Below are 23,256 nucleotides of genomic sequence, written 5' to 3' on the forward strand. Positions count from 1 at the left end.
AATGTTATGTCGTGGGGGGAGGGTCCAGTCGCCGGTTTTTCGGCGACCTGCTACGACTATAACAGTCATCGGCAGTCACCTAAAAATAGCCTAAGTGGGACAGGCCCTTTACAGCACTTACAGCACAGAGACCCGGGTTCGATCCTGACTACAGGTGTTTGTCTGTACATTCTCCCCGTGACCTGCGTGGGGTTTTCTCCGAGAACTTTGGTTTCCTCCCACACCCCCAAAGACGTGCAAGTTTGTAAGTTAATTGACTTGGTGTAAATGTAAAAATTGTCCCAGGTGCGAGTAGGATAGTGTTAATGTGCGGGGATCGCTGGACGGCGCGGACCCGGTGGGCCGAAGGGACAGTTTCCGTGCTGCATCTCTAAACTAAAAAGCTAAACTAAACTAAGTGTGATGCCGTGGGGATGCCAGCATGCTTGAGCTCCATTGCGAGACCTTGTCTGTGCTGAAATAGAGGTGGGTCCATTCACTTTAGGACTCGCTGATCTCATTAGTCAGGAACTGCAGATGCTGATTTATACCGAAGATAGACACAAAATGTTGGGTTAACTCAGCGGGACATGCAGCATCTGTGAAGAGACGAGATGGGTGACGTTTCAGGTCTGGTGGCAAGAAGGGGTCTGAGCCTAAATGTCGCCTAATTCATTTTCTCCAGAGATGCTGCCTGACCCGCTGATCTGAGAGTATATTTTGGTCTTGGGTTGCCTTTAGAACCACTGAGCACAACTAGAGCATAGAGCCCAGTGTAACGCCCATGGTTTAGTGGATATTTGGGATTCAGTTCAGGGCGGCTTCAATGTGGAAAGGGGATTGAGGGGTTGTTCGGAGGTATTGAAAGGTACTTGGGAATGATCAGATATGGCATGGGTACGGTTCAGGTTAGTTTAGTTCAGATTACCGAGGTACCTCGAAAAAGGTATAGCTTTTGTTGTGTGCTATCCAGTCAGCCAAAAGACTTCGCACGATTACAATCGAGCTGTCCACAGTGTACAGATGCCTTCTTCTTCTTGCGTATGGCGTGCACAGCCTAAAGTTGGAGGACAATTTGTTCTCTTTGATCTAATTTGATTGTGCACGCTGGGTTGATTGCATTCATCGTAACAGGACGGACCACGTGAAGGTTGCAATCTCCCACCTCTACAGAAACCTGATAAAGAGAATTACGTTTAGTGCAAGGTAAAGTCCACAAAGGGCTGATTAAAGATAGCCCACGGGTCCTCAGTGAGGCAGATAGTCAAGCATCACGTGTCCCAGACAGAACAATGGAATTCTTACTTGCAGCAGCACAACAGAATAGGTAAACACAGTACACTGTAAACAATATAAGTTCAGTATATATATATCTATGTATGTGTATATATATATATTTAAAAAAATAATATATATATATATATATATACATATATAAAAGATAGACACAGAATGCTGGAGCAACTCAGCGGGACAGGCAGCATCTCTGGAGAGAAGGAATGTGCGACTTTACGGGTCGAGACCCTTCTTCAGACTGGATCAATCTGCTCGACCTATTCCTTCTCTCCTGAGATGCTGCCTGTCCTGCTGAGTTACTCCTGCATTCTGTGTCTATCTTCGGTTTACACCAGCATCTGCAGTTCACACACACACACACACACACACACACACACACACACACACACACACACACACACACACACACACACACACACACACACACACACACACACACACACGTTTAGTTTACAGATACAGCATGGAAACAGGCCCTTCGGCCCACTGAGTCCGCGCCGACCAGCGATCCCCGCACACTAACACTATCCTACACACACTCGGGACAATTTATACATTTATAAATATATATACAATTTTTATATATATACTAGACCAAGTGCAGACCCGTTGGGTCTGTTCCCCCAACGTGTGGTTGTGGGGGGGGGAGGCGGCATGCAGCGTCACACACACTAACTATCCCCCCCGCACTCACGCTAATTACCCCCCTTGATATTATATTAATATTATTAATTTGCTCCATTTATCCCATAACCACCCTATCTACTGACGCATAGCCCCCAACTTGCAGTCACATCTAGAGAGGGAGGGGGGGGGAGGGGGGTTAGAGAGTGAGGGCAGAGAGAGAAGGGGCAGAGACACAGAGAGAGGGGCAAGAGGGATAGGGGGGTGGAGAGGAGGAGAAGAGGGAGGGTGGGTGAGGAGGGAAAGGTGGGAGAGGAGAGAGAGGGTGAGAGTGAGGGGGAGAGAGAGGGGGTGCTGAGAGAGGGTGAGGTGGGGAGCAGGGAGGGGGAGGGAGGGGGGGAGGGTAGAGGGAAGAAGGTAGGGTGTGGAGGGGATGGGGGTTTAGGGGAGGGAGGGAGGGTGGGGAGGGGAGGAGGGGGGAGAGAGAGAGAGAGAGAGAGAGGGGGGAGAGAGGGGGGGGAGGGAAGGGGGGGGGGAGGGGGGGGAGGGGGGAGGAGGAGGGGGGGGAGGGGGAGAGAGAGGGTGTGCTGAGAGGGAGGTGAGGGGAGGGGGAGAGGTGGGGAGCAGGGAGGCGGAGGGAGGGTGGAGGGAAGGGGGTAGGGGTGTGTGGAGGGGAGGGACGGTGGGGAGGGGATGGAGGGGAGGAGAGGGATAAAAAGAGGGGAGAGGGGGGCAGAGGAGGGGGGGAGATGAGAGGAGAGGGGGGGGAGGAGAGGGGGGGAGAGAGGGGGGGAGAGAGGGGGGGAGAGAGAGAGGGAGGGGGGGGGAGAGAGAGAGAGAAAGAGAGGGGGATAGGGAGAGAGAGAGAGGTGGGGAGAGAGAGGAGGGGAGAGAGAGAGAGGGTGCCATTTTACCCAAACCCCCCAAACAACCATTTGCAGGCAGTGCTTTTTTCCCTCAAACTAACCATATTTTCATTTTCAAATCACATTATGGGTACTCACAGCTGTGGAGACATTTGTTCAGTGTCATTCAGAGCTCTGATTGAGGCACACCACTTGCAGAGACTGATTGAGGCACACCACTTCCTGGTTTTATAGTCCGTCCCCCTCCCTCCAGCAGGGGCAGCAGAGAGAATGGGGAATTTTGTAAAAACATTAATATCTCTGTCATTTTTCATCGACGGGAAAAATCCTCGGCACACATGCGGCGGAGGGGGGCTCTGAGCGAGGTGGCCAAAAATGACAGCCGTAGGTGGCGGCGTTCTCTCAGAAATCGCAGCACAGAAGGCCAAAACCGGTCAAGAACAGACTTTTAGTAATATAGATATATACACACATACGTATACACCCCAAAGACATACAGGTTTGTAGGTTAATTGGCTTGGTGTATAGAGTACATAAAAACAAATAAACAATAACAGAACAAAAAGACAAACCCATTGCCCCCAAGTCTATGTAGTGCAGAGCATATTTAGAGGTTGCAGTGTCTAATAGCCTGATGGCCCCCACTGAAGATCCTCGGACTATCTTTAACAGGACCTGGGAAAGGAAAGGAAATTCACAGTTCTTTGGATAAGCTCTTGAAGTCCGCACGGTGGCTCAGCGATGGAATTGCAGCCTCACCGCGCCAGAGACCCGGTTTCGATCCCGACTACAGGTGCTGTCTATACGGAGTTTGTACGTTCTCCCTGTGACCTGCATGGGTTTTCTCCAAGATCTTCGGTTTCCTCCCACACTCCAAGCGAACGTAAAAATTGTCCCTAGTGTGGGTATGATAGTGTTAATGTGTGGGGATCGCAGGTTGGCGCGGTCCAGGTGGGCCGTAGGGCACGTTTCCGCGCTGTATCTCTAAATTAAACTGATCTAAACCGGGAGAACAGAATGCTTGGATGGCAAGGTGCACAACGCCAAAGACCCAGGTTCAAGCCTGACATCAGTTGTTGTCCCTGTGGAGTCCAAACGTTCTCTGTGTGACCGCGTGGGTTTCTCCCGGGTGCTCCGGTTTCCTCCCGCATCCCAAAGACGATAAACAATAGACAATGGGTGCAGGAATAGGCCAATCGGCCCTTCGAGCCAGCACCGCCATTCAATGTGATCATGGCTGATCATCCCCAATCAGTACCCCGTTCCTGCCTTCTCCCCATATCCCCTGACTACACTATCATTAAGAGCCCTATCTAGCTCTCTCTTGAAAGTATCCAGAGAACCAGCCTCCACCGCCCTCTGAGGCAGAGAATTCCACAGACTCACAACTCTCTGTGTGAAAAAGTGTTTCCTCATCTCCGTTCTAAATGGCTTACCCCTCATTCTTAAACTGTGGCCCCTGGTTCTGGACTCCCCCAACATCAGCAACATGTTTCCTGCCTTTAGCGTGTCCAAATCCTTAATAATCTTATATGTTTCAATAAGATACCCTCTCATCCTTCTAAATTCCAGAGTATACAAGCCCAGCCGTTCTATTCTCCCAGCATATGACAGTCCTGCCATCCCGGGAATTAACCTGGTGAACCTACGCTGCACTCTCTCAATAGCAAGAATGTCCTTCCTCAAATTAGGGGACCAAAACTGCACACAATACTCCAGGTGTGGTCTCACTAGTGCGGGTTTGCAGGTTCATTGGCCTCGCTAAATTTCTCCTCGTGTGTAGGGAGTGGATGAGAAAGTGGGATAACATGGAGCTCGTGTCAACGGGTGATCGATGGTCGGTGTGGACTCCGTGGGCCAACCTCTTCCACTGTATCCGCAGTTCCAGCTGTGAGCTCCAATACATCATCCAGACCAAGTGCAGACTGGGCGATCGTTTGGCTGAACACCTCCGCTCAGTCCGCCTTGGCCTATGCGATCTCTCGGTTGCCAAACACTTTAACTCCTCTTCACATTCCCACACTGACCTTTCTGTCCTGGGCCTCCTCCATTATCAGAGTGAGGCCCATCGCAAATTGCAGGAACAGCACCTCATACTTCGTTTGGGCAGCTTACACCCCAGCGGTATGAATATTGATTTCTCTGATTTCGAGACTCCTGCATTCCTCTCTCCACCCCTCCCGCACCCTAGTCTTCCTACTAGTTCCACTGTTCGCAACCTTTCGTTATCACCTCGTTAGCCCGGGCCAACAATGAACCATTGTTGGCTCCACCCTTCCTGAGGTCATCTGTTGCCGGCCCTGATTTGCCCATGTCTTTTCCTGCCCCTAGTTCCCCCTCCCCTTCCGCCCCCTCAGTCTGAAGAAGGGCTCCAACCAGAAACGTCACCTATTCTTTTCCTCCAGAGTTGCTGCCTGACCTGCTGAGTTATTCTAGCACTATCTTGGATGGGCCGAAGGGCGTGTTTCCATGCTGCATCTTTCTATCAGTCATACTGGATGTAAGGATTGAACCAGGGTCACTGGTGCTATGAGGCAGCAGCTCTAATAGCTGGGCTACTGCATCTGCCATTTCTAATGCTTGGTGATAGTCGTGTTTGGGCATCTATAGCGTGTATGCATCTTGGTGATAGTGGTGTTTGGGCATCTATAGCATGTATGCATCTTGCGCGATGAAATGGAGTTTGCATGTTCTCCCTTTGATCTCTTCTGCTTCCTCTGGATGGTCTATTTTCCTCCCACTTAGAGTCATACAGCGTGGAAACAGGCCCTTCAGCCCAACTTGCCCACACCGACCATCATGCCCCATCTACACTAGTCCCCCCCTGCCTGCGTTTGGCCCACATCCCTCTAACCCTGTCCTATCCATGTACCTGCCCAACTGTTTCTTAACCGTAGGGATAGTCCCAGCCTCACCCACCTCCTCCGGCAGCTCGTTCCATACACCCACCGTCCTTTGTGTGAAAAGGTTGCCCCTCGGATTCTTATCAAACCTTTCCCCCCCCCCCCTCACCTTATACTCGTGCGACCTCTGCAAATTGTTCCTAGGCATTGGAGAGGGTCCAGAGGAGGTTTACGAGAACGATCCTGGAGATGATGGGGTTAACATATGATGAGTGCTTGCCAGTACCTGCTGGAGTTTAGAAGTTTGAGGGGGGACCTCATTGAAACGTACAGAATAGTGAAAGGCTGAGGCAGAGTGGACGTGGAGAGGATGTTTCCACTGGTGGGAGAGTCCAGGACCAAAGGGCACAGCCTCAGAATAAAACAAAGAACCTTCAGAATGGAGACGAGGAGGAATTTCTTTAGCCAGAGGGTGGTGAATCTGTGGAATTCATTGCCACAGAAGGCTGTGGAAGCCAAGTCAGTGGGTATTTTAAAGCAGAGATTGATCAGTTCTTGATTAGTGAGGGGGTTAAGGGTTACGGGGAGAAGGCAGGAGAATGGGGTTGAGAGGCAGAATAGATGATGGGCTGAATGGCCTAATACCGCTCCTATGTCTTATGATCTTACAGTGCACATTTTGCGGTGCAGTTAGGGGACTGGAAACAGAACGAGTGTGCGCATGTTCGAGCAAAATTTGAGCCAGTAGAAACTGTGGAGGAAATAATGCAAGATTCTACTGAATTTAGCCAAGACACTTGCAGGAAGCGATATGAAGCCAACAACACAAACGTCTTAGAGAAGATGTTAGCGACTAATAGAACCTGCAAAAAGATTCCTTGGAGCGCAGGAGGATGAGGGGTGATCTTATTGATTAAATTCACCCAGAGTAGGTGAATCGAGGACCAGAGGACACAGGTTCAAGGTGAAGGGGAAAAGATTCAATAGGAAATTGAAAGGTAACTTTTTCACACAAAGGTTGGGTGGGTGTATGGAACAAGCTGCCAGAGGAGGTAGTTGAGGCTGGGACTATCCTGACGTTTAAGAAACAGTTAGACAGGTATGTGGATAAAACAGGATTGGAGGGATATGGACCAAATGCGGGCAGGTGGGACTAGTGTTGCTGGGACATTGTTGGCCGGGTGTGGGCAAGTTGGGCCGAAGGGCCTGTTTCCATGCTGTATCACTCTGTGACTGTGACCCTATTAAATCTTTGAAGATCCTTTCAAAAATGGGACACGGTGTATTGGCGCAGCGGTAGAGTTGCTGCCTCACAGCGGCAGAGACCCGGGTTCGATCCAAACTACGGGTGCAGTCTGTGCGGAGTTTGCACGTTCTCCCCGTGACCTGCGTGGGTTTTCTCCGGGTGCCCCGGTTTCCTGCCACACTCCAAAGACGTGCAGGTTTGTAGGTTAGTTGGCTTCAGTAAGTTGTCCAGCAGCCTGGGGCTCGCCTGGGATCGGGCAGCGCTCATGACAACCGAAACGTGGACTGGACTTGGAAAATAGCGACAAAACATGGCGCCTCTTGCACGCAGGATCTATTTCTGTACGACTGCTAATCGAGGATGGCACGGCTATACTCTACTGGACTGTTTGTAAGAAACGAACGTCACTGTGCATTTGAACTTCGCACTTGTGGCAACAAAGCCCAAGAGAATAGGATCGAACTAATGTACAGGGTGCAAGAAGGAACCGAAGATAGACACCAAATGCTGGAGTAACTCAGCGGGACAGGCAGCATCTCTGGGAAGAAGGAATGGGTGACGTTCCGGGTCGAGACCCTCCTTCAGACAGTCATGTACAAGGCTGATCGTCATCTGGCGCCGACTCGATAGGCCGAAGGGCCTGTTTCAGGTCTAGGTTTTCGGTTTAGAGATACATGTAGATACCGGCCCTGCCGGCCACCGAGTCCCCACCGACCAGCGATCCACGCACATTATCACTGTCCTACACTCACGAGGGATGATTTACAATTATACCGAAGCCAATTAACTGACAAACCTGTACGCCCTTGGAGCGTGGGAGGTAACCGGAGCACCCGGAGAAAACCCGCGCAGGTCAAGGGGAGAACGTACAAACTCGGTACAGACAGCACCCGTCGTCAGGATCGAACCCGGGTCTCTGGCGCCGCGAGGCAGCAACTCTATCGCTGCGCCACCGCAACGCCTTCTGTAAAGAGTCATAGAGTCATACAGCGTGGAAATAGATGTACAGGTTTGTAGGTTAATCGGCTGCGGTAAAATTGTGAATTGTCCGAGTGTTTATGCTAGAGCTAGTGCACGGGGTGATCGCTGGTCGGCGCGGACGCAGTAGGCCGCGGGGCCTCTTTCCTCGCAGTATCTCTAAAGTCTAAATTGTCGTGTGTATAAATATCTGACAGATGCGCACACGTGATGAGTGTGTTTGGAGGGACGGGAATAGACCAGTGTGGCAGCTGGTCCTGCAGTCCTCTCAGCTACTCTCTGTGTCTCCATGTTCTCTGCAGCAACTGCGTTTGGAATGAGAAACGTGCACACACACACATACACACACACACACACACACACACACACACGCACGCACGCACGCACGCACGCACGCACGCACGCACGCACGCACGCACGCACACACACACACACACACACACACACACACACACACACACACACACATACACACACACTGCAGGCCAGGAGGGCAGCGTAACTGCCGTGTCTGGAGGAGGCAGAGGTGGCAGTGGGGGGGGGCTTGAAAGCAAAAGGGCCCTTCGACTGGCTCATTGAGAAGCACGGCCTATGATAAGAAACATATACTAGACAGGTACATGGGTAGAACAGGTTTGGCGGGATATGGGACCTGGGATGCGGGCAGGCAGGACTAGTACAGATGGGACATGTTAGTCGGTGCAGGCAAGTTGGGCCAAATGGCCTTATTCCACTTTGTAAGACTCTGTGACATTCCGGGTCGGTCTGAAGCAAAATCTGGACTCGAAATGTGGCCTATCCAGAAGATCGGGGTGAGACTGGTCCTCGTGGGCTTGCCGAGGCAGAGTGAAGCATTTAGAAGGATGTAGACAATAGACAATAGGTGCAGGAGTAGGCCATTCGGCCCATCGAGCCAGCACCGCCATTCAATGTGATCTTGGCTGATCATCCCCAATCAGTACCCCATTCCTACCTTCTCCCCATATCCCCTGACCGCTATTTTTAAGAGTCCTATCTAGCTCTCTCTTGAAAGCATCCAGAGAACCGGCCTCCACAACCCTCTGAGGCAAAGAATTCCTCAGACTCACCACTCGCTGTGAGAAAAAGTGTTTCCTCCTCTCCGTTCTAAATGGCTTACTCCTTATTCTTAAACTGTGACCCCTGATTCTGGACTCCCCCAACAAGGGGACATTTTTCCTTCATCTAGCCTGTCCAATCCCTTAAGAATTTTATATGCTTCTATAAGATAGCCTCTCATCCTTCTAAATTCCAGTGAGTACAAGTTCAGTCGACCTAATCTTTAAGGAAAGGTCTGTACTGGGAGAGCAACAACCATAGGGCAGAATGTTTAGTTTAGGATCTTGAAGGGTCTCGACATCGGATTTAGATAGATGCAAAAAGCTGGAGTACTTCAGCGGGGCACACAGCATCTCTGGAAGGAAGAAATGGGTGACGTTTCAGGTCGAGACCCTCCTTCAGATTGTTTTTATGTCCATCTTCGATTTAAAGCAGCATCTGCAGTTTTTCCTACACATTGGATGCAGATTGTTTGTTCTGAAGCTTCACAACACGGCTGCAATCTCAGGAAGCAATGCCTTGTCATCCTCTCCGCACACTTTGCTAAATACTTTCCCCTCTAATGAACACATCTGCTCCCTTGACGATCAGAGATGTTCTCCCTGATCAATAGACCAGCATTTATGCCTCAGCTCACACCTGCAAAACAGAACGTCCATTATCACATGGTTGTTTGTGAAATCTTGTGCCTTAATAGGCCACCTGCTTGTTATTTTTCCGATTTTTAGGATTTGGTAGAAAGGTTTGTGGGGTTGTCAGGTAAACATCTGCAGCAGTCCCCAGATTCCTACCTAGTAGTAGGAGTAGTAGGCCCCCCTCGGTAATGACTGACCATGGGTGACGCATCCTGGTCGGATGCAAGCCTGGGCGATGTCATATGGAGGACAGGCTGTTGCCCATGCAGCACGTCCCCCCTCTCCATGTCGCTGATCGATCCAAAGGAACAGCAGGGTCATTACAGTTTGGCACCAGCGCCGTCGCAGGAGCTGCCAGAGCGAGGTTGTAGACGACGACGAACTAACTTAGGGGCTCCGACTCCGGATTTCCCTGAGGTTTACTCCTGGAGCCTTTTCCATGACCGGAAATGGCCACAAGGCAGTGGGGGTTTTAAATCAGAGTTTTCCCTCTCCTAGATGGACAGCCTTCCCAGGCTGACGAGCCCCATCTGCCCGGGAGCGGGAGCGTCTACCTTCCCGTGCAGGTCTATAGCACTTGCCCACTGCCCAAAGATTCCTACCATTCACTGTGTAAAGGGCCTGTCCCACTCTTTTTTTTTCGGCGACTGACGGCGTCATATCGGGGTCGCCAAAAGATTTTGAACATTTCAAAATACAGCGGCGACAAAAATAACGATGCGACACTTGAAGAAACACCGCGCGTCAATACATCGTCACGCCGCGTCACCGCCACGACTTTTTCAGTGACCTGATACGTCAGTCAATGATGCCGGCAGTCGCCAAGTGGGACAAGCCCTAAAATCACTGGATATCCAGCAAGCTCGTCCTTGTTTAGTTTCTGCAAACACCCTCTCTCGCTGCTCCCCCCCCCACCCCTCTCTGATTCCTCCTGCTCACCGGCTCTGCACTCTCCTTTTCACACCTGTCCCTTCCATGTCTCTACGTCTCTCCCGCCCCTGATTCTCAGTCTCAAGCAGGGTCTCGAATTGGCCCAGGAATGTAATGCTGAGGCCCTGTGAGGCGCTGGTCAGGCCGAATTTGGAGTATTGTGAGCAATTTTGGGCACCATCTCTAAGGAAGGATGTGCCGGGGCTGGAGAGAGTTAAGGTTTCCAGGTCAGTTTATTGTCACATGTACCAATTAAGGTACAGTGAAATCCGATTTACCATACTAAAAAAAAAAGCTACAAGACACACAACTACATAAAAGTTAACATAAACATCCACCACAGCGGATTCCCCACATTGTTCACTGTGATGGAAGGGCAATATAGTCTAATCTTCTTCCTCTTTTATTCTCCTGCGGTCGAGGCAGTCGCATGATCCTCAGTCGGGGAGGTCGAAGCTCCCGTGTCGGTGAGGTCGAAGCTCCAGCGGCTTGGAGCTCCCGAAGTTGGTCTCTAACCAGAGACCGCGAGCTCCGCGATGTTACAGTCCGCAGGCTCACGCGGTGGAGCTCTCGGTCGGTCTCCAGCAGAGGCCGCCTACTCCTCGATGTTAGGCCGCAGTGCGGACAGAGATACGGTACGGAGGAGTCCAGAGGAGGTTACAAGAAAGATCCCAAGAATGAGTGGGTTGACATATGATGAGCGTCTGACGGCACTGGGCCTCTACTCGCTGGGCTTTAGAAGGATGAGGGGTGACCTCATTTAAACTTACCGAATAGTGACAGGTTTGGATGGAGTGGATGTGGAGAGGATGTTTCCACTAGTGGGAGAGTCGACGACTGGAGGTCATGGCCTCAGCATTAAAGGACGTTCCTTTAGGAAGGACATGAGGAGGAACTTCTTTGGTCAGAAGGTGGTGAATATGTGGAATTATTTGCCACAGAAGGCTGTGGAGGCCAGGTCAGTGGCAGAGATGGATTCTTGATTATTACGGGTGTCAGGGGTTATGGGGAGAAAGCGGGGGACTGGGGTTAGGTGGGAGAGATAGATCAGCCATGATTGAATGACAGAATAGACTTGATGGGCCAAATGGCCTATTTCTGCTCCTATCACTTATGACCTTATGACCTTATGAAAGATCACCCATTCCTTCTCCCCAGAGATGCTGGCTGGCCCGCTGAGTTACTCCAGCATTTTGTGTCTATCTTCAGTGTAAACCAGCATCTGCTGTTCCTTCTTACGCGTGTTGTTTAGTTTAATACAGTTTATTATTGTCATGTTCACCGAGGTACAGTGAAAAGCTTTTTATTGTGTGAACGGAAAGAATGTACATGTTTACAATCAAGCCGTCCCCAGTGGATAAGTGGATAACAGTGTACTGATAGAGGGTGAAGGGAATAATGTTTAGAGCAAGATAAAGTCCAGTTTAGTCCAGTTAAAGATAGTCTGCAGGTCTCCAATGAGGTAGTTGGGACGTCAGGTTGCCTGATAACAGCTGGGAAGAAACTGTCCCTGGATCTGGAGGTGTGCGTTTTCACACTTCTGTACCTCTTGCCTGATGGGAGAGGGGAGAAGAGGGGAGTGGCAGGGGTGCGACTGGTCCTTAATTATGCTGCTGGCCTTGCCAAAGCAGCGTGAGTTGTAGATGGAGTCAATGGCAGGGAGGTTGGTTTGTGTGATGGTCTGGGCTGCGTCCACAATCCGCTGCAATTTCCTGCTGGTCTTGGATGGAGCTGTTCCCAAACCGTGAGAAGGAAGGGTCGAGACGCTTCTTCACACTCAATGGGTGACGTTTCAGTTCCAGACCCTTCCTCAGCTCTTCTCTGCACCCTTGCCAACTTGACAACATAGAAAATAGGTGCAGGAGTAGGCCATTCGGCCCTTCGAGCCTGCACCGCCATTTAATATGATCGTGGCTGATCATCAAACTCAGTATCCTGTACCTGCCATCTCTCCATACCCCCTGATCCCTTTAGCCACAAGGGCCACATCTAACTCCCTCTTAAATATAGCCGATGAACTGGCCTCAACTACCTTCTGTGGCAGAGAATTCCAGAGATTCACCACTCTCTGTGTAAAAAATGTTTGTCTCATCTCAGTCCTAAAAGATTTCCCCTTATCCTTAAACTGTGACCCCTTGTTTTGGACTTCCCCAACATCGGGAACAATCTTCCTGCATCTTGCCTGCCCAACCCCTTAAGAATTTTGTAAGTTTCTATAAAATCCCCCCTCAATCTTCTAAATTCTAGCGAGTACAAGCCGAGTCTATCCAGTCTTTCTTCATATGAAAGTCCTGACATCCCAGGAATCAGTCTGGTGAACCTTCTCTGTACTCCCTCTATGGCAAAAATGCATGGCAAGAATGGCAACAACGTGTGGCTATTGTGCAGCAGAGTCGGGACTACCTGCTACGAGAAAAAACACTTTGTTTCCTCAGTTTCAGTTTAGTTTATTGTCACGTGTACCGAGGTACAGTGAAAAGCTTTTGTTGCGTGCTAACCTGTCAGCGGAAAGACAATACATGATAACAATGGAGCCATTTACACTGTCGAGATACATGATAAGTGGATAACGTTTAGTGCAAGATGAAGTCCGATCAAGGATAGTCCGAGGGTCACCAATGAGGTGGATAGTAGTTGAGGACCGCTCTCTGGTTGTGGTAGGATGGTTCACATCTGGGAAGAAACTGTCCCTGAATCTGGATTCATGTTGTGGATAGAAGGAACTGCAGATGCCGCTTTACAAAAAACAAAGATACAAAGTGCTGGAATAACTCAACTGGTCAGACAGCATCTCTGGAGAAATTGTTTAGGTGATTAAGTTTGGTTTAGTTCAGGGATACTGCGCGGTAACAGGCCCTTTGGCCCACCTAGTCTATGCCGACCATGATCCCCGTACACTAACACTATCCTACACGCTAGCGACCATTTACAATCTTTACCCGTCAAAAGATCCTAAGTGGGAGGAGCAGAATTAGGCCATTCGGCCCATCAGGTCTACTCTGCCATTCAATCATGGCTGATCTATCTCTCCATCCTAACCCCATTCTCCCCATAACCTCTGGCACCTAGTTGGGAAAGAACTGATCAGGTGTGCGTGTTTTCAATAGCTTTCGCCTGACGGGGAAGTGGGGTGGGGTTGGGGAAGAGGTAGTGGCCAGGGTTCACTTTGCATCATCTTTGTGCTACGAAACGTCTCGCAAGCAGAAGTCCCTGGTTATCTTCGACCTGCTAAAGTAGTGAATAGGAAGTGACGACGGAGTGGGTAATTTTAGCACTATAAATAACTCGAGTGCCTCATAGCCACCGGGGCAGCTGCAAACCATCGCACCAGGCACGAATGCACTGGCAGAGGAGACCGTGAGGACGTGGATGGCACTTCAGGTAACGTGACGTGGACTTCTTGCTGCGTGCATCTGCAGTCGAGGCCATGGGGGTCTCGACTCCGATGGCTTTGTACGTGTCTTTAACGAGTTACTGCCGTGCCAGCGTTGAGTACCGGAGATAAAGTCGGGAGAAGCGCTAATCTTGCCTTCTGAGCTGTCTTGCAATAACTGTTGTGTGAGAAGGAACTGCAGGTGCTGGGGGTTTAAACCGAAGATGGACACTAAAAAGCTGGAGCAACTCAGTGGGGCAGGCAGCATCTCTGGAGAGAAGGAAGGGGTGACGTTTCTGAAGAGCGGTCTGGACCCGAAACTTCACCCATTCCTTCTCTCCAGAGATGCTGCCTGTCCCGCTGAGTTACTCCAGCATTTAGTGTATCTTGCATCAACTGTTGTTTTCCAAAGTGATTGAGCACACTCCCCCACAAGCGTTTTAACCCCTTTGAGCTCGTGATTGTAGCCAGGCAACAAGAAAATAAACAGCATGCTGACAAGAAAGAGGGTGTCGCTGTAATTGGTTACCAGATAGTTGTTCTGGGGTTAGACAATAGACAATAGACAATAGACAATAGACAATAGGTGCAGGAGGAGGCCATTCGGCCCTTCCAGCCAGCACCGCCATTCATTGTGATCATGGCTGATCATCCCCAATCAGTATCAGTATCAGTGAAAGTATCCAGAGAACCTGCCTCCACCGCCCTCTGAGGCAGAGAATTCCACAGACTCACAACACTCTGTGAGAAAAAGTGTTTCCTCGTCTCCGTTCTAAATGGCTAACTCCTTATTCTTAAACTGTGGCCCCTGGTTCTGGACTCCCCCAACATCGGGAACGTTTCCTGCCTCTAGCGTGTCCAAATCCTTAACAATCTTATATGCTTCAATAAGATGCCCTCTCATCCTTCTAAACTACAGGGTGTACAAGCCCAGCCGCCCCCTTCTCTCAGCGCATGACTGTCCCGCCATCCCGGGAATCATGGCTGCATTTACTTAATCCCATCTCCATTTGAGAATTATTTCGCTTGGGCACCTTGGTGTGAATTTTGATTTCTCTAAATTCAAGTAGCCCCGGCATTCCCTCTCTCTCCATCCCTCCCCCACCCAAGTAGCACCAGCTTCTCGTTTTCACCCAACAAAACAGCTAACAATGGCCTGTTTCCTTTATCATGTTACTTTTTTGCATATCTATCATTAATTGTTCGGTATCTCTCCAGATCACCGTCTATATCTCTTGTTCCCCTTACCCCTAACTAGTTTGAAGAAGGGTCTCGACCCGAAACGTCACCCATTCCTTCTCTACAGAGATGCTGCCTGTCCCGCTGAGTTTAGCTTAGTTTAGTTTAGTTTAGAGATACAGCGCGGAAACTGGTCCTTCGGCCCACTGGGTCCCTGCCGACCAGCGATCCCCGCGTGTTAACACTATCCTACACCCACGAGGGACAATTTTTACGTTTACTAAGCCAATTAACCTACAAACCTGTACATCTTTGGAGTGTGGGAGGAAACCGAAGATCATGGAGAAAACCCACGCAGATCACTGGGAGAACATACAAACTCCGTACAGACAGCACCCGTAGTTAGGATTGAACCTGGGTCTCCAGATTGCTTCACAATATTCTGAAAAAGAAGCATTGTGAAGAATACATTTCATTTATTATATTTTGTGGCTGTGGAGGCCATTTCATTGGGTATTTTGAAGGTGGCGATTGACAAGATGCTTGGTAAATTGGGTTTTGTTTAGAGATACAGCGCGGCCCACTGAGTCCGTGCCGACCAGCGATCACCCCGTACACTAGCACTATCCCACACACACTTGGGACAATTTACTTTTTTTTACCTAAGCCAATCAACCGACAAACCTGTACATCCTTGGAGTGTGGGTGGAACGCGGAGCACCCGGGGAAAACCCACGCGGTCACGGGAAGAGCGTACAAACTCTATACAGTCAGCACCCATAGTCGGGCTCGAACCCACGTCTCTGGCGCTGTGAGGCAGCAATTCTACCACCGCGCCACCCTGCTGCCCACGTGAAGGTTTGTGCGGGTGTCAGGGGTTATGGGGAGAAGGCAGGAGAATGGTGTTGAGAGGGAAAGATAGATCAGCCATGATTGAATGGCAAAGTGGACTCGACAGGCCGAATGGCCTAATTCTGCTCCTGTGACATGAACTTCAAGGTTAATTCGCGGGATGGCGGGACTGTCATATGCTGAGAGAATGGAGCGGCTGGGCTTGTACACTCTGGAATTTAGAAGGATGAGAGGTATTCTCATTGAAACATATAAGATTGTTAAGGGTTTGGACACACTAGAGGCAGGAAACATGTTCCTGATGTTGGGGGAGTCCAGAACCAGGGGCCACAGTTTAAGAATAAGGCGTAAGCCATTTAGAATGGAGACGAGGAAACACTTCTTCTCACAGAGAGTTGTGCGTCTGTGGAATTCACTGCCTCAGAGGGCGGTGGAGGCCGGTTCTCTGGATGCTTTCAAGAGAGAGCTAGATAGGGCTCTTAAAAATAGCAGAGTTAGGGGATATGGGGAGATGGCAGGAACTGGGTACTGATTGTAGATGATCAGCCATGATCACATTGAATGACGGTGCTAGCTCGAAGGGCACAAATGGCATATTCCTGCACCTATTGTCTATTGTCTAACTTATGAACTTGAAGTACAAACCATATTCTTCTCTGGTCTGTTTGGGACAAATGCCAATGCTTTACAGTTAATGACTTGCATCATTTATTTGTTTATTGCTATGTGGCTTGGCAGTAGGAGTTTGTTGATCATTGTACTGTAATCTCAGTTCTATTCACGATATTTTGAGTCATCCACGACATTACATAAGTGCATCACATTAGTATGCACATGGATTATCTGAATGTGCTTCTGATCCCATGAATGCCTGAGTGTCTATAAGAGTCTGCACAGCTGTTTGTATGTGCAAGCGTACATGTGTGTACTTTAGGTGTAGGAAGGAACTGCAGATGCTGGTTTAACCTAAAGATAGACACACTAAGCTGGAGTAACTCAGCGGGTCAGGCATCATCCCTGGAGAAAAGGAATGGGTGACGTTTTCGGGTCGAGACCCTTCTTCAGACTGAGAGTCAGGGGAAAGAGAGAATGGAGCAGCTGGGCACGTATACTGGAGTTTAGAAGGATGAGAGGGTATCTTATTGAAACATATAAGATTATTAAAGGTCTGGACACACTAGAGACAGGAAACATGTTCCCGTTGTTGGGGGAGTCCAGAACCAGGGGCCACTGTTCAAGAATAAGGGGTAAGCCATTTAGAACGGAGATGAAGAACCACTTTTTCACGCAGAGAGTTGTGAGTCTGTGGAATTCTCTGCCTCAGAGGGCGGTGGAGGCCGGTTCTCTGGATACTTTCAAGAGAGAGCTAGACAGGCCTCTTAAAGATAGCGGAGTCAGGGGATATGGGGAGAAGGCAGGAACGGGGTACTGATTGGAGATGATCAGCCATGATCACATTGAATGGCGGTGCTGGCTCGAGGGGCCGAATGGCCTACTCCTGCACCTATTGTCTATTGTCTAAAGGGAAACGAGAGATATAGACGGTGATATAGAGAGATATAAAACAAATGAATGAAAGCTATGCAAAAAAGTAACGATGATAACAGGCCATTTATTTCTTGTCGAGTCTCATTGTCTATAACTCGTTTTCATCTTGCCCACAGCTAACAATAGCCTGTTTCTTTCACATTGTTACATTTTTGCATTTCTTTCAGTCATTTGTTCTATGTATCTCTATACCACCGTCTCCATCTCTCCTTTCCCTTTCCTTGCTCATGACTCTGTCTGAAGGATGGTCTCATCCCGAAAGTTTCTGTTTAACCTCTCCTGCAGATGGAAGGCAATGGCAAGTTCACTTTCATATTTTTTTTCCTGTTCTTGCCGAAGCCTTTCCTTGCATTTCTTGACGCAACAGTGGTCCCATACTGACGTCTGATAGGAAGTTCAGCATACGCGTCTGAAACATAGAAAATAAGTGCAGGAGTAGGCCATTCGGCCCTTCGAGCCTGCACCCGCCATTCAATATGATCATGGCTGATCATCCAACTCAGTATCCCGTACCTGCCTTCTCTCCATATCCCCTGATCCCTTTAGCCACAAGGGCCACATCTAACTCCCTCTTAAATATAGCCAATGAACTGGCCTCAACTACCTTCTGTGGCAGAGAATTCCAGAGATTCACCACTCTCTGTGTGAAAAATGTTTTTCTCATCTCGGTCCTAAAATATTTCCCTTTATCCTTAAACTGTGACCCCTTGTTCTGGACATCCCCAACATCGGGAACAATCTTCCTGCATCTAGCCTGTCCAACCCCATAAGAATTTTGTAAGTTTCTATAAGATCCCCCCTCAATCTTCTAAATTCTAGCGAAGAAGGGTCTCGACCTGAAACATCACCTATTCATAGAAACATAGAAAATAGGTGCAGGAGTCAGCCATTTGAGCACCGCCATTCAATATGATCATGGCTGATCATCCAAAATCAGTACCCCATTCCTGCCTTCTCCCCATATCGCTTGATTCTGTTAGCCCTAAGAGCTGTATCTCAAGGGCCTGTCCCACTGTACGAGGTAATTCAAGAGATCTCACGAGTTTAAAAAAAAATCAAACTCATGTTAAGCACGTAGAATGTACGTAGCGGTCTACGTCGGAGCTCGGGAACGTCCCGTAGCGGCTCGTAACGTTAACGGCAGGTACTCGGGAAACGCGGAAACTCGTGAAGTTTTTCCAGCACTGTGAAAAATGTCCACGGGAGCCCCGAGTACCTACGAACGGCTATTACCGTAATTCTCCGAGATCGAATCAGGGGAAACTCGTGAGAACTCCTGAATTACCTCGTACAGTGGGACAGGCTCATAACTCTTGCTTGAATATATCTTTTGTACATTCCATTACAAAACATTGCAACTGTATAAAAGTTTGGTAAGACCATGTTTTGGAGTACCGTGTGCAGTGCTGGTTGCCCAAGAGGAAGGAGTTGCCCTGAGGGAGTTCCGGGACCGCTGGGCTCCGCAGGGTGTTGAATGTATCCTCAATAAGGATTGTATCATAGTTGTATAGTAGTTTATTATGGATACATGTTTGTATTGTATTATGGTGGTGGGTTCTGGCTTGTTTTATTGTAGTGTAATATTATTTTTAATAATTGAATAAATTTTTTTAAAAAGAAAAAAAAAAAAAAAAAAAGAGGAAGGATGTATTCATACACAATACCTCTGCGGTATTTATTGTTTCGTTGGGCTGCCAAGGGAAGGTGAAGAAAGTTTAAGTTAGTTTTAGTTTAGAGATACAGCGCGGAAACGGGCCCTTCGGCCCACCGAGTCTGCGCCGACCAACGATCCCCGCACACTAACACTACCCTACACACACTAGGGACAATTTACACTTACACCAAGCCAATTAACCTACAAACCTGCACGTCTTTGGAGTGCAGGAGGAAGCCGAAGATCTGGGAGAAGACCCACGCTGTCACGGGGAGAACGTACAAAATCCGTACAGACAGCACCCGTAGTCGGGATTGAACCCGACTCTCTGACGCTGCGTTCGCTGTAAGGCAGCAACTCTATCGCTGCGCCACCGTGACCGCCCCCGGTGAAGAGAGATTACACGGAGAATAGAGAGGCTGAATTGTCAGCGGTGCTGGCTCGAAGGGCCGAATGGCCTACTCCTGCACCTATTGTCTATTATCTATTGTCTATTGTCTTCGTTTCAGTTTAGTTTATTGTCATGTGTACCGAGGTACAGTGAAAAGCTTTTGTTGCTTGCTAACCAGTCAGCAGAAAGACAAATGGACCAAAAATGCGGGAGAAACTCAGCGGGTCAGGCAGTATCTTTGGCGAAAAAGAATAGGTGATATTTTGGGTCGGAACCCTTCATCTGACTGCTTCATTCTGAAGAAGGGCTTCGACCCAAAACGTCACCTATTCTTTTTCTCCAGAGTTGCTGCCTGACCCGCTGAGTTACTCCTGCATTTAGAGTCATAGATTCATAGAGTGATACAGCATGGAAACAGGCCCTTCAGCCCAACTTTCCCACACCGGCCAACATGTCCCAGCTACACTAGTCCCACCTGCCTGCGTTTGGTTCATATCCCTCCAAACCTGTCCTATGCATGTATCTGTATAACTGTTTCTTAAATGTTGGGATAGTCCCAGCCCCAACTATTTGTGTCCATCTACAGTATAAACCAGCATTTGCAGTTCCTTCCAAAACACACAGCATACATGATACAGGAAATAATGTTTATTGCAAGATAAAGTCCGGCAAAGTCTGATTAAAGATAGTCTGAGGGTCGCCAATGGGGAAGATAGTAGCTCATGGATAAAAAATTGGTTGGCAGACAGGAAACAAAGAGTGGGGATTAACGGGTCCTTTTCAGAATGGCAGGCAGTGACTAGTGGGGTACAGCAAGGCTCGGTGCTGGGACCGCAGCTATTTACAATATTTATTATTGATTTAGATAAAGGAATTAAAAGTAACATTGGCAAATTTGCAGATGTCACAAAGCTGTGTGGCAATGTGAACTGCGATGAGGATGCTACAAGGATGCAGGGTGACTTGAACATGATGGGTGAGTGGGCAGATGCTTGGCAAATGCAGTTTAATGTGGATAAATGTGAGATTATCCACTTTGGTGGCAAGAACAGGAGGGCAGATTATTATCTGAATGGTGTCGTTAGGAAAAATGGAAGTACAACGAGATCTGGGTGTCCTTGTTCATCAGTCACTGAAAGTAAGCATGCAGGTACAGCAGGCAGTTAAGAAAGCGAATGGCATGATGGCCTTCATAACAAGAGGAGTTGAGTATAGGAGCAAAGAGGTCCTTCTGCAGTTGTACAGGGCCCTAGTGAGTCCACACCTGGAGTATTGTGTGCAGTTGTGGTCTCCAAACTTGAGGAAGGACATTCTTGCTATTGAGGAAGTGCAGCGTAGGTTTACAAGGTTAATTCCAGGGATGGTGGGACTGTCATATGCTGAAAGAACGGAGCGACTGGGCTTGTATACTCTGGAGTTTAGAAGGATGAGAGGATGATCTTATTGAAACATATAAGATTATTAAGGGACCGCACACGCTAGAGGCAGGAAACATGTTCCCGATGTTGGGGGAGTCCAGAACTAGGGCCCACAATTTAAGAATAAGGGGTAGGTCATTTAGAAAGGAGATGAAGAAAAACCTTTTCACCCAGAGAGTTGTGAATTTGTGAACTTCTCTGCCTCCTATGAAGGCAGCGGAGGATAATTCTCCGGATGCTTTCAAGAGAGAGTTAGATAGGGCTCTTAAAGATAGTGGATTCAAGGGATATGGAGAGAAGGCAGGAACGGGGTACAGATTGTGGATGATCAGCCATGATCACAGTGAATGGCGGTGCTGGCTCAAAGGGCCAAATGGCCTACTCCTGCACCTATTGTCTATTGTCTATAAGACTGCTCTCTAGTTGGTGATAGAGTGGTTCAGTTGCATGATAACAGGGAAGAAACTGTTCCTGAATGGTGGTGTGCGTTTTCACACTTGTTTTCCCTCTGGAGTAACTCAGTGGGTCAGTCAGCATCTCTGGAGGAAGAAGATAGGTGACTTTTCAGGTTGGGACCTTTCCTGAGACTGTTACCTCAGCACTTATCTTTGGTATAAACCAGCATCTGAAGTTCTTTGTTTCTAAACTAAATGTACTACTGTATATTGGCTACGGTAAAAATGATAAATTGTCCCTAGAGGGATCACTGGTCGGCATGGAGTCCCTGGGCTCAATAGCCTGTTTCCATGCTGTATCTCTAAACTAAACTACACTAAAGAATGGGTAGGACTGGGATGAGAAAAATCTTTTTCGCCCAGAGAGTTGTGAATCTATGGAATTCTCTGCCACAGAAGGCAGTGGAGGCCAATTCACTGGATGTTATCAAGAGAAAGTTACATAAGGGCGAAGGGAATCAAGGGATATGGGGAGAAAGCAGTAACGGGGTACTGATATTGGATGATCAGCCATGATCAATTGAATGGCGGTGCTGGCTCAAAGGGCCGAATGGCCTACTCCTGCACCTATTTTCTATGTTTCTTTGTAAAGTAAAGTAAACTAAACTGCAAACACCACTGAAAACATAACAAAGATAAACTGAGATGAAACACGCTATCAGCTCACCACACTTCCTTGCTAACACCACAGGTCCATGGCAAAGCTGGTAGCGTTCTCCCACAGAACCACCCAAGTCAGTTGTTATTCACGTTACCATATTCTTCGGCCAATGTTCCAGATTCCTGCAACCGTGGGTGCATCCTGTCTCCGTGTGACTCCAGAACTCCTTCTTGAAGTTTCATGGCATTACCTGGACAGGTGCATGGATAGGACAGGTTCAGAGGGATACGGGCCAAACGCTGGCAGGTGGGACTAGTATGGATAGGAAACGTTGGCCGGTGTGGGCAAGTTGGGCCGAAGGTCCTGTTTCCACGCTGTATCACTCTATGCCTCCGTGACTCCATTAACTGAAACGTACTGACTTCAACATGGTCAATGGACAGGTACACGGATAGGAAAGGTTTCATGGATCAAATACGGTCAGGTAGCAAATGGACAAGCTTGGATGGAGCGTCTCGGTCAGCATGGAGTTGTGGGCCAAAGGGCCTGTTTCCCATGTTGTATGACTCTATGACTATAACTGGAGTTACCATATGGTCTCCCAGCCATAATATTAATGGTTCATTAATTCTTTATTATCTCGTGTACCAAGGTACAGTGAAATTCTGTTTTTGCAAGCAGTTCAATAAATTATTACCACACATAAGTACAATCCAAGGTTAAGTACAAAAAAAACGCCCACTGTGAACATATTGAATTGAATTGAATACATTTTATTAGCCAAGTATGTATACATACAAGGAATTTGCCTTGGTGCTTTGCTCGCAAGTAACAGCACGATATACAGTAGGTAGACAAAAATGCTGGAGAAACTCAGCGGGTGAGGCAGCATCTAGGCTCCACAGATGCTGCCTCACCGGCTGAGTTTCTCCAGCATTTTTGTCTACCTTCGATTTTTCCAGCATCCAATCCAATCCAATCCAACTTTATTTGTTAAGCACTTTAAAACAACCAATGTTGGCCAAAGTGCTGTACAGAAGAATAAACAAGACATCATAAACAGACAACATAACAGAACATAACATACAGCTCCATAAGGCGCAAAATCACAATGAAATACAACAATAAATTAAAAGACATAAAACACTGAGTAAAAATAATAGCCACGCAATAAAAGCAATCAAAATAAGAAATTAAATCAAGTAAATAAAGTCGACATCTTACTGGGTATCAAAGGCCATGGAGAAGAGATGGGTTTTAAGAAGTGATTTAACAACAGACAGAGAAGAGGCTGTTCTAATGTGGAGAGGC

At 48.4% G+C, this 23,256-nt stretch overlaps 1 protein-coding gene across 5 annotated transcripts in view; it reads left to right on the forward strand.

The window, feature by feature from the left end:
* The window catches only part of ripor2 (RHO family interacting cell polarization regulator 2), a 174,341-nt gene that overhangs the window by 44,067 nt on the left and 107,018 nt on the right, over positions 1-23,256 (forward strand). Inside the window, exon 1 of one of the 5 annotated variants that reach the window (XM_033014213.1) lies at positions 13,779-13,855. The exons of the other annotated variants lie outside the window; for them this stretch is intronic. The gene's annotated coding sequence lies outside the window, so the exon portion shown is untranslated. Of the gene's footprint in view, positions 1-13,778; positions 13,856-23,256 lie in introns of those variants that run through there. 5 annotated transcript variants of the gene reach the window in all.

The sequence above is a fragment of the Amblyraja radiata genome, chromosome 2, assembly GCF_010909765.2.
Source record: "Amblyraja radiata isolate CabotCenter1 chromosome 2, sAmbRad1.1.pri, whole genome shotgun sequence".
Taxonomy (NCBI): Eukaryota; Metazoa; Chordata; class Chondrichthyes; order Rajiformes; family Rajidae; genus Amblyraja; species Amblyraja radiata.